Genomic DNA, 12,714 nt, shown 5'->3' with positions numbered 1-12,714 from the left:
TCAACTCTTCCCATTACTCAGATAGTGCAACTCTAATTCTGTAGTACCCCTTCCTTCGCCTCCTCATTATTTACTGCACCCTTCAGATGGGGTGAATTCCACCCTTCCTTCCTCGTGTCATGTATTACAGTTTATCTGACCCTGTCTTTCTCCAATGTCTTCATATATGCCATGTCCCTCTGTCATTACTGTAATAACATAATCATTCCTAAAATTCCTTCCTTACACTATTCCCTTCTGTAGCTGTTACTGCTACCTCCTCCCAATCATTTAACTCTAAACGTACCTTACTTTTACCATCATACCTGCCAACTGTTACGAATTATACCGAATGTGCTATCATCTTGACTCAGAGTTAGCCTTGCTCCTCTTAAATTTATTGACATTCTCCATGTTTAACCTGTTTAAAAGTACACACAATATTAAATAACCCAACTAAGCCTCTACAAATATTCATCACTATTATAAATATGAGGGGGGAGTCTAGTAACCAAACACTTCCTATTCTGAGAAATAATAAAGTATTCATTTACTATAATTATTAAAGAACAGAACTATGTTTATCTACCTCTTCTATTCCTTTCACTATGGTCTCTGTGAAAACAACCTGGAACATTAATTTACTGCAACTGCTGCCATTATCAATTGGTTGCCTTGGATGTCTAAAACCTACTTAGCTTAAACAACTTGGTATTTTTTCAGACATCTTTTACTTATATCTACTATATGAAAAAACATCTCTTGTCGCTATCTCTGCTTACACTGAATGTAATCTAAGGCCTCAGTGATCTTCACTGGCCAGTCGCAATAATACCTCTATAAAAAATCCTGTTACAACACCTCATAAAAGTTTTAACACCAGGAGAAAAATGTTGAATGTAGTAGAGATTGTATGGTCTCATATTAAACATCTGTACAAAAGGCAGATCGTTTTCACTCCTGAACAAGCAATATTCACTGGATAGCTTTTCCATTTCTGAATCATGGACAAAACTAGAAATTCTACCATTACATGGGATACAAAAACAAGTCTAATTTTTTTGAGACATACCTGATTCAAGACTTTTTTGTGGTGCCTTATTGTCATAAAAAGTACATATATCTAACTGAAATATATAAACTTCCAGAGAAGCTATTTATGGGACTGTCTACATTTCTCCTTCTTGTACCTAAAGAAATCTTTGACAAAATCATAAATAAGGCAGGTAACATGAACACTACAACATTCACTTTTTAAAGTAATTTATTTTGTACAGTGAGATATCAAATACTCAGTAACTTCACGTTAAGTAACTTGCATATTATGTTGTCTCATACAATTTTCATGTGTTAACGTATATATATATTATTGTTCAGTGCTGTTTGACTCTAGTTGTCTTTAGTTTTCTTCTAACTGAGTAATTATATATTGTTCAATAATTGGATATTGTTGTTGCTGCCCTTTTGGGTCTGGGTTGTGGCTGAAAAGAGTCTTTGAACCAGTCTACCTACCTGGTTAATAAGTAGAAAATAAAACAAAAAAAGAAAAGAATTTACATAAAAATGACACTACCATAACAACCATTGCCTCATTTGCTTATCAGTTTACCTGTATGATAAGTAAAACAGCACTGGTCTTATACTAATGTTATTCTTTTGCAACATCTCCCACGTGGTGTGCTCGCCATATAGTCCCAATCTGAAACAAAGTCCACACCCTGCTATAAACTCATCCTGCAGAAACCACCCAAAGTGTGAACAACCCTACATTGTAGATGGCTTAAAATAACATGCTTTGGTTAAGTTTATAGCCCTGGTCTGAAATGAAGTCTGCACCCTGCTAAATTCAACGTACAGAAAATACCCAAAGTGCGAACAACCCTACATTGCAGATGGCTTAAAATAACTTGCTTTGTTTAAGTTTGTATGTATGTGGCCCTCCTGGTCTTAATTATACCTCGTTTTTTGTGAAACTCATACTGTACCGCTATTTTGTTTGTTGTTAAAGACATGTTTAGCAGCTAATACACCTAGAGGGGACCCTACCCGCAGCCTTGCCCCACCCCTCCCCCTTCCCGCTTAACATCCTTCTCCCTTATACTCTTTACTGGCAGTTTTATTCTCCCTTACTGCTGGAAAAGTTGTAATCAATAGCTGTCGGTATTATTTGCTAATAATAGTCATATCGCTGACTCCCTTTTCATGTATAAAACAAAATAATATAATAATAAAAAAGTGAACTGATGTTTTATACTCTTTGCCAAACTCTCACCCAATTTAGCTGATTGTTTCTGCAGTACTTCTATGAGTCAGCTCTCTGTAGTTTATTATACAAATTCTGGGAGAAGACCTGTATGGCAAGAATTCATGCTAGCTCTGCCCCTCCCCTCAAAATTAATAAGTAATGGTCTTGCATCAGGGCTCCATTTTTAAAATATACCTTCAGACTGCTGCATCCCCCATTAGCTCCCTCGAGGTGTGTTCACCATGTAAGTCAATTTATTTTATTCTTTCTCCTATAACTTGCTGTCCTGAACTGCATTATATAATTTTTGCACAGTATCAACTGCATTGACTTTCCAGCTGTAGTAACTTCTTTATCCTGAAGTTAGTTATCTTGTTAGCAGTAGCGTGTTACCTGGAATGATTTCTGTATTATGTGTCACAACCTGAACGACTAGCTGTTTGTAAACACTCTCGCTTGATTCACCCACATAGTGTTCTTAGCAATTAGAATTCAATGACAGATTTATTTATTTATTTATCTGACATTTGCTAACCAGGTTGGGCCAACTGAGCTAGAAGCCCATTTTCAGTGGAGACCCGAGGAGAAAAGCTCCAGGAAATTATATACAAATATTCAAAGAACATAGAAAAACATGTATTATAAGTTATACAATGTACTAAAAAATAAAAAGTAAAGCATGGAATATGCACAAAAAGTTAACCAAATACAATTACAATAAACAAATAAAAATGAGACCAATTTACTGGAATCTGGCAATTTCAAATATGCACAATATGTATTTACAGTTGAGGCATGGAATGTACAATATAAAGGCAGATTGGAATCGGTGTGCTACAAGAGTGTCAGTAACTACAAAAACAGATGAACTACATACCCCCCATACATACATACATAATTACATTGTTTTTAGTTGTAGTGTAGTAGTCACACTACTACATGAGTATAGCTACTTAAAATGTGAAAAAGGCAGATTCAAAGGAAAGTAGCCATAAAGTTGTTCAAGAGGAAGAGAAATGAGTTAAAGGAAGAGAAAAAAGGTTGGAGAGATGGGAGGGTTCATGTAGGCTCCTGGCAAGGGCAGATCCATGAGCATAAGAGAAAAGGGTTTAGTTGCTTTTTGAATTGATTTGTATTTGGGATGTTTCTTATAGAGTTAGGAAGTTTGTTCCAGGCTAAAGACACACTGTAATTTTAAAGTAGTTTACCAATGTTTTTGTTGGGTTTATGTATGGCAAGGAGGTGTTGGTCAGAGTTTCTGAGAGGTCTAGTGGGGGTGTACAAGGAAATGAAGGAGGACAGGAAGGGGGCAGGCAGTAGGTTTGTGTAGGATGCAGTGTGTGATTTGTAGTTGTGAGATAAGAAGTTGATGGGGAAATTCTGGCCATTGCAGTTTTTTTTTAATGCAATCCAATGGTGTGATTTGTAAGGTTGGTTTGCTGAAAATCTGGTGATTTTATTATACGTTTGTTCAAGTTGGGAGATTAATGTGGATTCTAAGTTTATGAGGATGAGAGCGGCATAGAGGAGGCATGGCAAGAGAAAAGCCCTAGCTAAGGATAGTTTGGCATCTGGTATAAGGAATTTTTTGTTCAGATACAGTAATCCCAGTTTTTGATGTGTCTTTTTGATACACTGATGAATATGCTAATCAAATTTTAGTGGTCATTTATTATGATGCCCAGGAGTTTAGTATGTGGATCAACTTTGATAATTGGGTTGTTTAGAGAAGAAAAACAAAAAAGCAGGCTGCGTTGACACAAAAACTCACTGTTTATTGACAATAATGGTAAGCGCTTTCGTCGGATATAATATTCCAATTTCTTCAGACAAAACGTAACTAACACATCCTAACTTTATACCCTACTCATTAATGACATAAATCAATTAGGACCCTTAATTAATACTTATTATTAAATCACTTCCATTCCTATTATACACTAAAAGTGTAGAATGTTAACATAATGCTCATTCATTACAAAAAATATACCATTTGAATAACGTATTATGCTTAAAAAGATAAAGAATTCTCCATAGTACATATTTAACATTTAAAACTCTTTAAACATTAAAAACCTGAATCATTTTAAAACTGAACATCACTAAAACACATGTTTACTACCTAAATTTCAACGTAAGTGAAATCTGGTAACAGCTCTGGACAATATTTATTAAAGACAACCCTAAACCCAAATAAACTAAAGAATTATCTACATTAACGACTGAACTCTGGTTTCATTAAAAACATTACATATATTAAAAACCAAAACAACCTTTCTATCATAAAAATACGTTTTTAAGCATTGAACTAAAGGTAGGCCACTATCTAGTAAGTGCTTTTAATTTAAGCAAACATTTAATGGATAAGAAATTATTAAGACCTGGTAGGATGTGTGCTGATGTTTGGACTTGCAACATCAACTCACACTCCCCAAGTTTCAACTCCCATGGCCCCCCTCTCATACCTCGTTCAACTTGTTGTAAAACTATGAAACTGAATTTATGAGAAGGATACTCCAGGATATGTTTTGCTAAAGCATTAGTGGTTATGTTCCTATTAATGCTGTATTGGTGCTCCTATATCCTTTGTCAAATTTTTCTCTCAGTTTTTCCAATGCAATAAGCTTCACAAAGCTGACAAATAGCACCATACACCACACCCTGGGTGTCACAGTTAAATTTTCCTTGTATAGAATACGTTTTTCTCTAATTTGCACTTTATCAGCTATTTTAATGTGCTTACACTGGGGACATCTACCACATTTGTCATCCCAATCCCTCTTTTAGTCAATTTCCTCATCTCAACCAGGCACTTGAGGTTTAAACCTCTTTTATATGTCATTAAGGGTATCTGGCCTAGTTTTTTATTAAGGCTATTATCTTCCTTAATAAAGATCCAATTTTTAATTAAAATATGTTTAATGTTCCTAGAGTCCAAGGAAAATTTTGTAAGGAAGAGATAACATTTGGAAACAATGGCTAAAAAAACCAAATGCACTATGCTACTCCAAAAACATACAAAGAACTTAGAAACCTCACCAAAAAGCAAATCAACAAAGATAAGAAAAAATCTAGTATGAGGCCCAATCTTCCCACCACTCTAACACAAAGAAATCTGGCATACCATTAATAAAATCCTCCACCCTGGGGTACCTACTACTCCTAACCCCTACCCTAACAATACTCGTCAAGAAACCTGCACACTACTTAACACCTACTTCACTGAATCTATCCACAAACTAACCCACACTGACCAAAACAAAAATCCTCCCCCTACCTCTTCCACTACTACCAAGACCACCCCCTTTTCTCTTAAACCAGTTCCCACTGTTTATGTAAAATCTCTTCAACCTATCTCCCCTCTTTCTTAAACTCTCAGCCAACTCTATAGCCTATCTTAGCTCAATACTTGTAAAGAGATCATTCCAAGAATTTACAGTGCCTGACATCTGGAAATCTTCCTACAACATACCACTACACAAAGGAGGTAACTCCACTGATTCTTCTAATTTTTGACCTGTAGCCATTCTCTCCCCACTCTCTAAAATGCTCAAAAATGCATACACAATCAGCTTCTCAAATACCTAACTCAAAAGAACCTTCTGACCCCCACTCAACATGGCTTCAAGCCAAATCACAGTACTTCCACTGCCCTTCTGTCTTTCACTCATACTGTCACAGAGACTAGAGACAAAAACCTGCTAGTGTCCTGTCTATTCCTTGACTTTTCAAAAGCTTTTGATACTGTTTCTCACTCTAAGCTACTAACTAAATGATCTGATCTTAACCTCTCCACCTCCACTATTCTCTGGTTCTCCAACCTTACTTACCTTACTAATAGGTTATAGTCAGTTAGATGGCAAACCACCTGCCCCCCTTTTCTACCTATCTAGACTGGAGTCCTCCAAGGCTCTATTTTAGGGCCTCTTCTTTTCAATGTCTTTACTAACAACCTCCACACATCCTGCACCACCTCCTCCCTTATATAATATGCTGATGATTCTACTCTTATCTCTTTCTCTCTGATGACATCACTCACCTTCATTCTATTACTCAAAACTCATTTCTCACTACCGAAAAATGGCTAACCGATAACCAAATCTTCCTAAACCCTAAAAAACTCCTTCTCTACATTCTTAAGTCTCTCTCCCATGATAAAACCACCTTCACTATCTCATTTCCTGATAACAGTGTTATTAAACCTGAACCACACACTAAGCTCCTTGGCACCATAATTGATGGCCAATTAAAATTCGACCTATATATTCAACAGTGTATTAAAAAGACACATCAAAAATTGGTACTACTCCATAGAATTAAAAAAATCCTGTCTTCTGACTCCAAACCCTCTCTGGCACAAGCATTCCTTCTTCCCTACCTTCTCTATAAAGCGTTTTCCATCTGATGGAGCCATAACATAGTTGTGGCGAAAACGCTTTATTCAATAATAAAAACGCGTTCAGGTTTATTGCAGCTGTGTTCTTCTGGACAAGGGTCTCGTGGATTGTGTTTTTACTATTTTGATCTTCTGTTATTTATTGAAGTCTGTCTCTGTTCCTTATAACTTGCCATACTACCTTGTATAAACTTTTTTATGTAATTGTTTATTTTTTATTTGTACATTTTTGAATTTATCTGATTTCGGTATATATTGGAGCTTTTCTCCTTGGATCTTCACTGAAAATGGGCCTCTGTCTCAGTCAGACTAACCTGGTTAACAAATAAATAAATAAATAAATGATAAATATACTGCCTATAACTTCAGATGTCAATCCCATGAAGCCTCATTTCTTACCCTTAATAACAGATTTGTAGCCATAACAACAAATGGGAACCTCTCCCACTAAAGACATGATTACTGCTTTCCTACCAAGCCATCCATAACCAGTGCAGAAAATCTGAATTGTGAAACTTCCTGTAAGTACTATACAATGGATAGCATAACTTTAAATCTATTCCTCTAACTCTAGGCTTTCATTTTCTTAATATTATATTATTCTATACACAAAGTCTCCCCCAGTATCACCCATTCTGATATTTCCAACCTTTATTTCACTACACCTAATTGTGTGTGTGTGTATATATATATATATATATATATATATATATATATATATGTGTGTGTGTGTGTGTGTGTGTGTGTGTGTGTGTGTGTAGTGTGCATGCTACATTTTGAGCAGTCTTACATCTTAAATGCTGACTTGTTTAGAGTTCTATGTTTGGCCAACCTCCTAGATTTATTTATTTATTTATTTATTTATTTATTTATTTATTTATTTGTCTTTATTGACCAGGAAAAGTCCAACTGGGTAAAACCCTTTTTCAGCAAAGGCCCAAGCAGAAAAGCTCCACATTTAAGTTACACATGATGCACATTTATATTTGCAGGGTAAAACATCTTTGCATAATTTTTAAATACTTTTTTCATGAACATAGTATTTTAACCCAAAAGGCAAGAGAGAAATTAACACATATTTGGCTAATTATTGCATAGAAAATAAAATGCAATAATCGCTAATGTATTTATAACATGATGACTGCGGAGAAAAGATCAAATTGGGGTGATTTTGAGGTTAGTAATAATTTAAAGACACAATTAGTAATGTAGCTTAAAAGCTGATGATAAGAGAGATATGAAAGTAGAAGTTTTGGAAATGAGCAGGAAGATAAATGGACAGAGGAGGATTTGTTGTTAGTGGTGAGGTGTGACAGAAGCAGGAGAAGCAAGTGTTTAGGAAATAAGTGCCAGATGAGGAGGGGCGATAAAGTACAAAAACTAGGATAGAAGTGGTTGGAGAAAAGTAATCTGAGTAAAATTAGCCAGGTGAGCAGGCTTAGGCTATTGCTTATAAACCATTCTTAATTATCCACGTGATATGTTCATGTGCTTGAAAATGTCATTGGGATCAGTTTCTTACCCATTGTAACAAATGGGAAAGTAAATAAATAGCCTCTAGGATTTTGATTATTGACAAATTTGTTGTCAACCCCCACGGTGCTTTTTTTCAGGCAATGCCAGCTTGATAAATCTACCAACATAATGAAACAAGCAAAGGAAAATATGACCAATGCTAGGAGCCTAAACAGGAAATGTTACTCCCTACAAGGCCTTCTCACCCTGGAGGATATTGACATCTGTGTAGTAACTGAGACGTGGTTTAAAATAGCAGAGAGCATGCTGCTCTGCAGTGCTATAGTTTGTGTCTTTTCGGATTTTCCCGGTTAGGGGTCGCCACAGCGGAACTCCGGTCCGCTAATGATTGGCAGTAGATTTTTACGTACTGGCTTGCCGGGCCTAACGTACAACCTTCAATGAAGGAACACCCATTCACGCATGTCACTACACAGAAGATGCTCTAACTGAGAATCAAACGGGCAATGTCTAACTGTGAGGCAACAACGCTACCGCAGCACCTCCACCGCAGTATGTCTGTGCAGTGCTATTGTGCTACCCCAAATTTAGATCAGCTACTGTATAGGAGAGGAAAAAAGATGGAAGTGCCCCAATCTTCATCCAGAAGAGACTAGCATCAAGGCTGGTAAACCTTCTTCATGTCCCAATAACCATCAGAAAGGTCCCACACTATATATTAGCTAGCTATAGAACTCCCACTATGACTCAAGAAAGCCACAATATCTATCTGCAGGAACTAGAATCACTCAATATTAAACCCAACACCATTTTCGTAGGTGATAACTACTAACTGGGAAACCTATACCACCACTAGTAGACAGGCACATAGATTTCTGACTTTGTGGATACAAATACCCTGGAACAATTAGTCAGAGTACCCACTGGGGGAATAACATCCTGGATCTTGTCCTTACTAATATGGGAGCATCTTGCACCATCACTTGCATATCTTCATCACTTGTTAGGTCTGACCATCAAGCATTCTCTTTTGATGTAAAATTTAAATCAGAGATCCCTTCCACCCAAAGTACCTTTAGAAATTTCTTTAATACAAATTACTTACATCTAAGCAATACATTAGTAAACTTCAAATCCCCACCAAACCCAGTTAACACCACAAAATATGCAGAAACATACACCACTACACTATATCGGCCTTTAAACAGCTGCATAAATACAGCTGTATCTCGTAGGAACAAGTGCAGGGCAAACCCCAGAAAAAAACTGACATGGTGGAACCATAATATCCACAAGCTTTGTAATAAAAGGAAAAGGATTTTGACCAAAAGTAAGAAGAGTCATTCCCAGAATGTCACTGAAATAAACAAACAACTCAGAAGCTTAATCAAATCCAACAAGCCAAGTCCGAGGCTGAAATAGCTCCCCAAGCCAAAGACAATCACAGGGCAGTTTTTTGTTTTGTTAGTAATTTCAAAAGCACGATGCAGCAATGCACTGAGCTGACTGTGAACAATGTTACCCACACTGTGGTCGAAGATATAGTGAACCTACTGGCCAATACATTTAACTCTAATTTTACCCCTCTATCCCCTCCATCTATCCCCCAAAAGATATGAGAAACTGGCTCACCTCCAGCTATTATGGAAGACCAAGTCCTGAAAGTGCTACCAAAAGCTAAAAATACCACATTGATGGGTCATGACAATATCCCTGGACACATCTTAAATAGCATAAAACACAATTTAGCCATACCCCTAACAAAACTGTTCAATGTCAGCCTCTATACAGGTTTTGTATCAAGCAAATGGAGAACAGCTACAGTCATTTTCCCTGCATAAGGGAGGACCTTCCAAAGACCCAAGCAACACCGACTCATAAGTCTGATCAGCCTCATATGCAAAGCCCTAAAATCACTTATCATAGAACTAATCAGTCAGAGCATAGGGAACCTCCAAACACTGGACCTATCTCAGTTTTGATTCATCAAGGGCAAGTCATGTTTACTCAGCCTTGTGGACTGTTTTGAAAAGCTCACAAAAGCAATGGATGAAGGCAAAATCAGAACATGGGGTACCTCCAAACACTGGGGACACTTGGTCAACATTTAACAAAATAACACACCAAGGTATGTCAAACCCACCCAGGTGGGGGGGCTACATGCCCCACACCCCCAAACTGCCCCATACCCCCTGGGCTAAATATAGCAACTCTAGGATCACACTAAGTGGAGAAGAGGGCAAATTTCCTCATGTTTGGCCAAGTGTCTCCACTCCCTGTAAAAAAAAAAAAAAAAATCAGTAATGTTCAGGTTCGCTTTATTGCATGTTTGGTGTTGTAAACTCCAAAATCTGCAATTCAGGTTTATTGTAGATTCAGTCTACTGAAGTAGAAGACCCGGACTCATATATATTGAACAGTAAACAGAAATGGCCACAGGTAAAGACAGAGACACATATTGAACAGTAAACAGAGATGACCATAGGTGAAGATGGGGACATATATCAAGCAGTAAACAGAGATGACCACATGTGAGGGTGGGATGTATATTAAACAATAAACGGAGATAACCACAGGTCAGTATGGGGACATATATATTGAACAGTAAACAGAGATTACCACAGGTGAGGATGGGAACATATTTCGAACAGTAAACAAAGATGACCACAGGTAAGGATAGGGTTATATATATTGATCAGTAAACAGAACTGACCACAGATGAGGATGGGGGCAGAGCTAGGTCCAGTACTAAGTGACCTAGGTAGTTGCTTAGGGCCACTGGCTGGAAGGGGCCCCCAGCTGGAGACACTGCCACATTTACTTTTTATAATTTAAAAAAATTACATGTTTTTAAGGGTACTTTTCTTTAAGAATGTCTTCTGCATCCGTGCATGTGTTGTCATCACACACACCACCTACTCATTTTTTCTTAGGTTCATAGGTAGGTACTAGGCTATCAGCCCTGGCGCCTATACAAGCCCAGCCAAAAAGGTACCCTGGCTTTTGCCACCCAAGAAAATTATTTTCTGTGCCACTGTCGAGCAGAGCCACAGAGGTGATCCCCGGGGTGAATTTCCTATTTCCCATCCAATCATCAAAATTTTTCTTGAAGAGTGTTAATGAGGAGATTTGTTTGATATAGATAGGTAGTTTATGCCAGAGTATGGGAAGTCTCTGGGACAGGAATTTATCCCTCTGGCATGTTCTGTTTATTGTGGTGACAAGGTTTAGGTCCCTAGAGCGTGTAGCTCAGAGGGATTGGGATTTCTTTAAGTGGAGCATGTCCAACAGCTCTGGGTTTGACATAGCTTTGTATGTTAGGCAGAGATCACCTCTGAGTAGGTGATATGCAACGGAGTAAAGCTGGAGTGTTTTGAGACAGTCTGCATAGGGCATCTGTTTGAGGCCGGTAATCCTCTTTGTGAGGTATTTCTGCGGCCTTTCCAGTTGTTGTAGATGTCTTGTGAGGTACATACCAAAAGGGGCGTTGTACTCTATAATGGGTCTAATGAGTGATGAGTAGAGGGGAACAATGACCTCTTTTTTTCTGGATGAGTAACCATTTGTGATGAGGTGTGCCATGTAGAAGGATTTCCTGACTACTGTGGCGATGTGATTATCAAAGGAGAGACTACTGTCCACCTGTGTCCCAAGGTCTCTTATCACACTTTCGGTGTTAAGTATACTACCGCCTATGTTGTAGTTCATGGGTACAGAGTTTTTAACAAAGGGGATGACAGTGCACTTTTTGGCATTGAGCTTGAGGCCATGGCTTTGACACCAGGCATCTGTCTCAGTGAGGCCCTTTTGTAGGATGTCCACATCATTAGGAGTTTCAATTATGGCTCCTAGTTTGCAGTCATCTGCAAACTTCATTAGCCAAAGACCTTCTGTGTTAGCCTGTACTTCAGAGAAGTAGATTCCAAACAGGAGAGGACCCAGGACTGAACCCTGTGGTACTCCAGTTGTCACTGGTCTGAAGTCGGATTTGGAGTCTGCTACTTTCACAGTGTGGGTTCTGTCAGTAAGCCAGTTGGCCACCCATCTTGTGATATAGGGATTTATACCTAGTTTAGTGAGTTTATTTGTAATTCCAGAGTGGGAGATGGTGTTGAAAGCCTTGGCAAGATCTAGAAAGGCTGTGTGAACCACCTTACCTTTGTCAACGGCTTTGGTGACTGCTTCAAAGAAGTCTATCAGGTTTAGGAGACATGATCTGCCTTTTACAAACCCAAATTGGGTGGGGTCCAGAGTTTGGAGATTACCAATATCTTTGTTTGTTTATAAGTTCCATAATAATACATTCCATGGCCTTGCAGACCAGGCTCGTCAGGCTAATGGGGCGGTAGTTCCCAGGGACCGTGGTGGCTCCCCCCTTGTGGAGTGGGATAACCGTCTCTGTACGCCATTCTGAGGTGAGGCTATGATTGAGCATGGTACTTAGGTGGGGTGCCAGTTCATTCTGTAGTTCATGTAGAACGCAGCCTGGGATGTTGTCTGGTCCCATGGATGCTGTGTTCTTGGCTTTGGAGAGTGCGGCTTTTACCTGTGCAGCTGTGATTACAGGAACTTTGCATTCTTCCGGTATAGAGATGGGCTCTTTAGGGGGTGAGAGGAG

Source organism: Protopterus annectens, chromosome 16.part0, assembly GCF_019279795.1.
Source record: "Protopterus annectens isolate FY-2018-M chromosome 16.part0, PAN1.0, whole genome shotgun sequence".
Taxonomy (NCBI): Eukaryota; Metazoa; Chordata; order Ceratodontiformes; family Protopteridae; genus Protopterus; species Protopterus annectens.
This window is presented reverse-complemented; position numbering follows the sequence as displayed.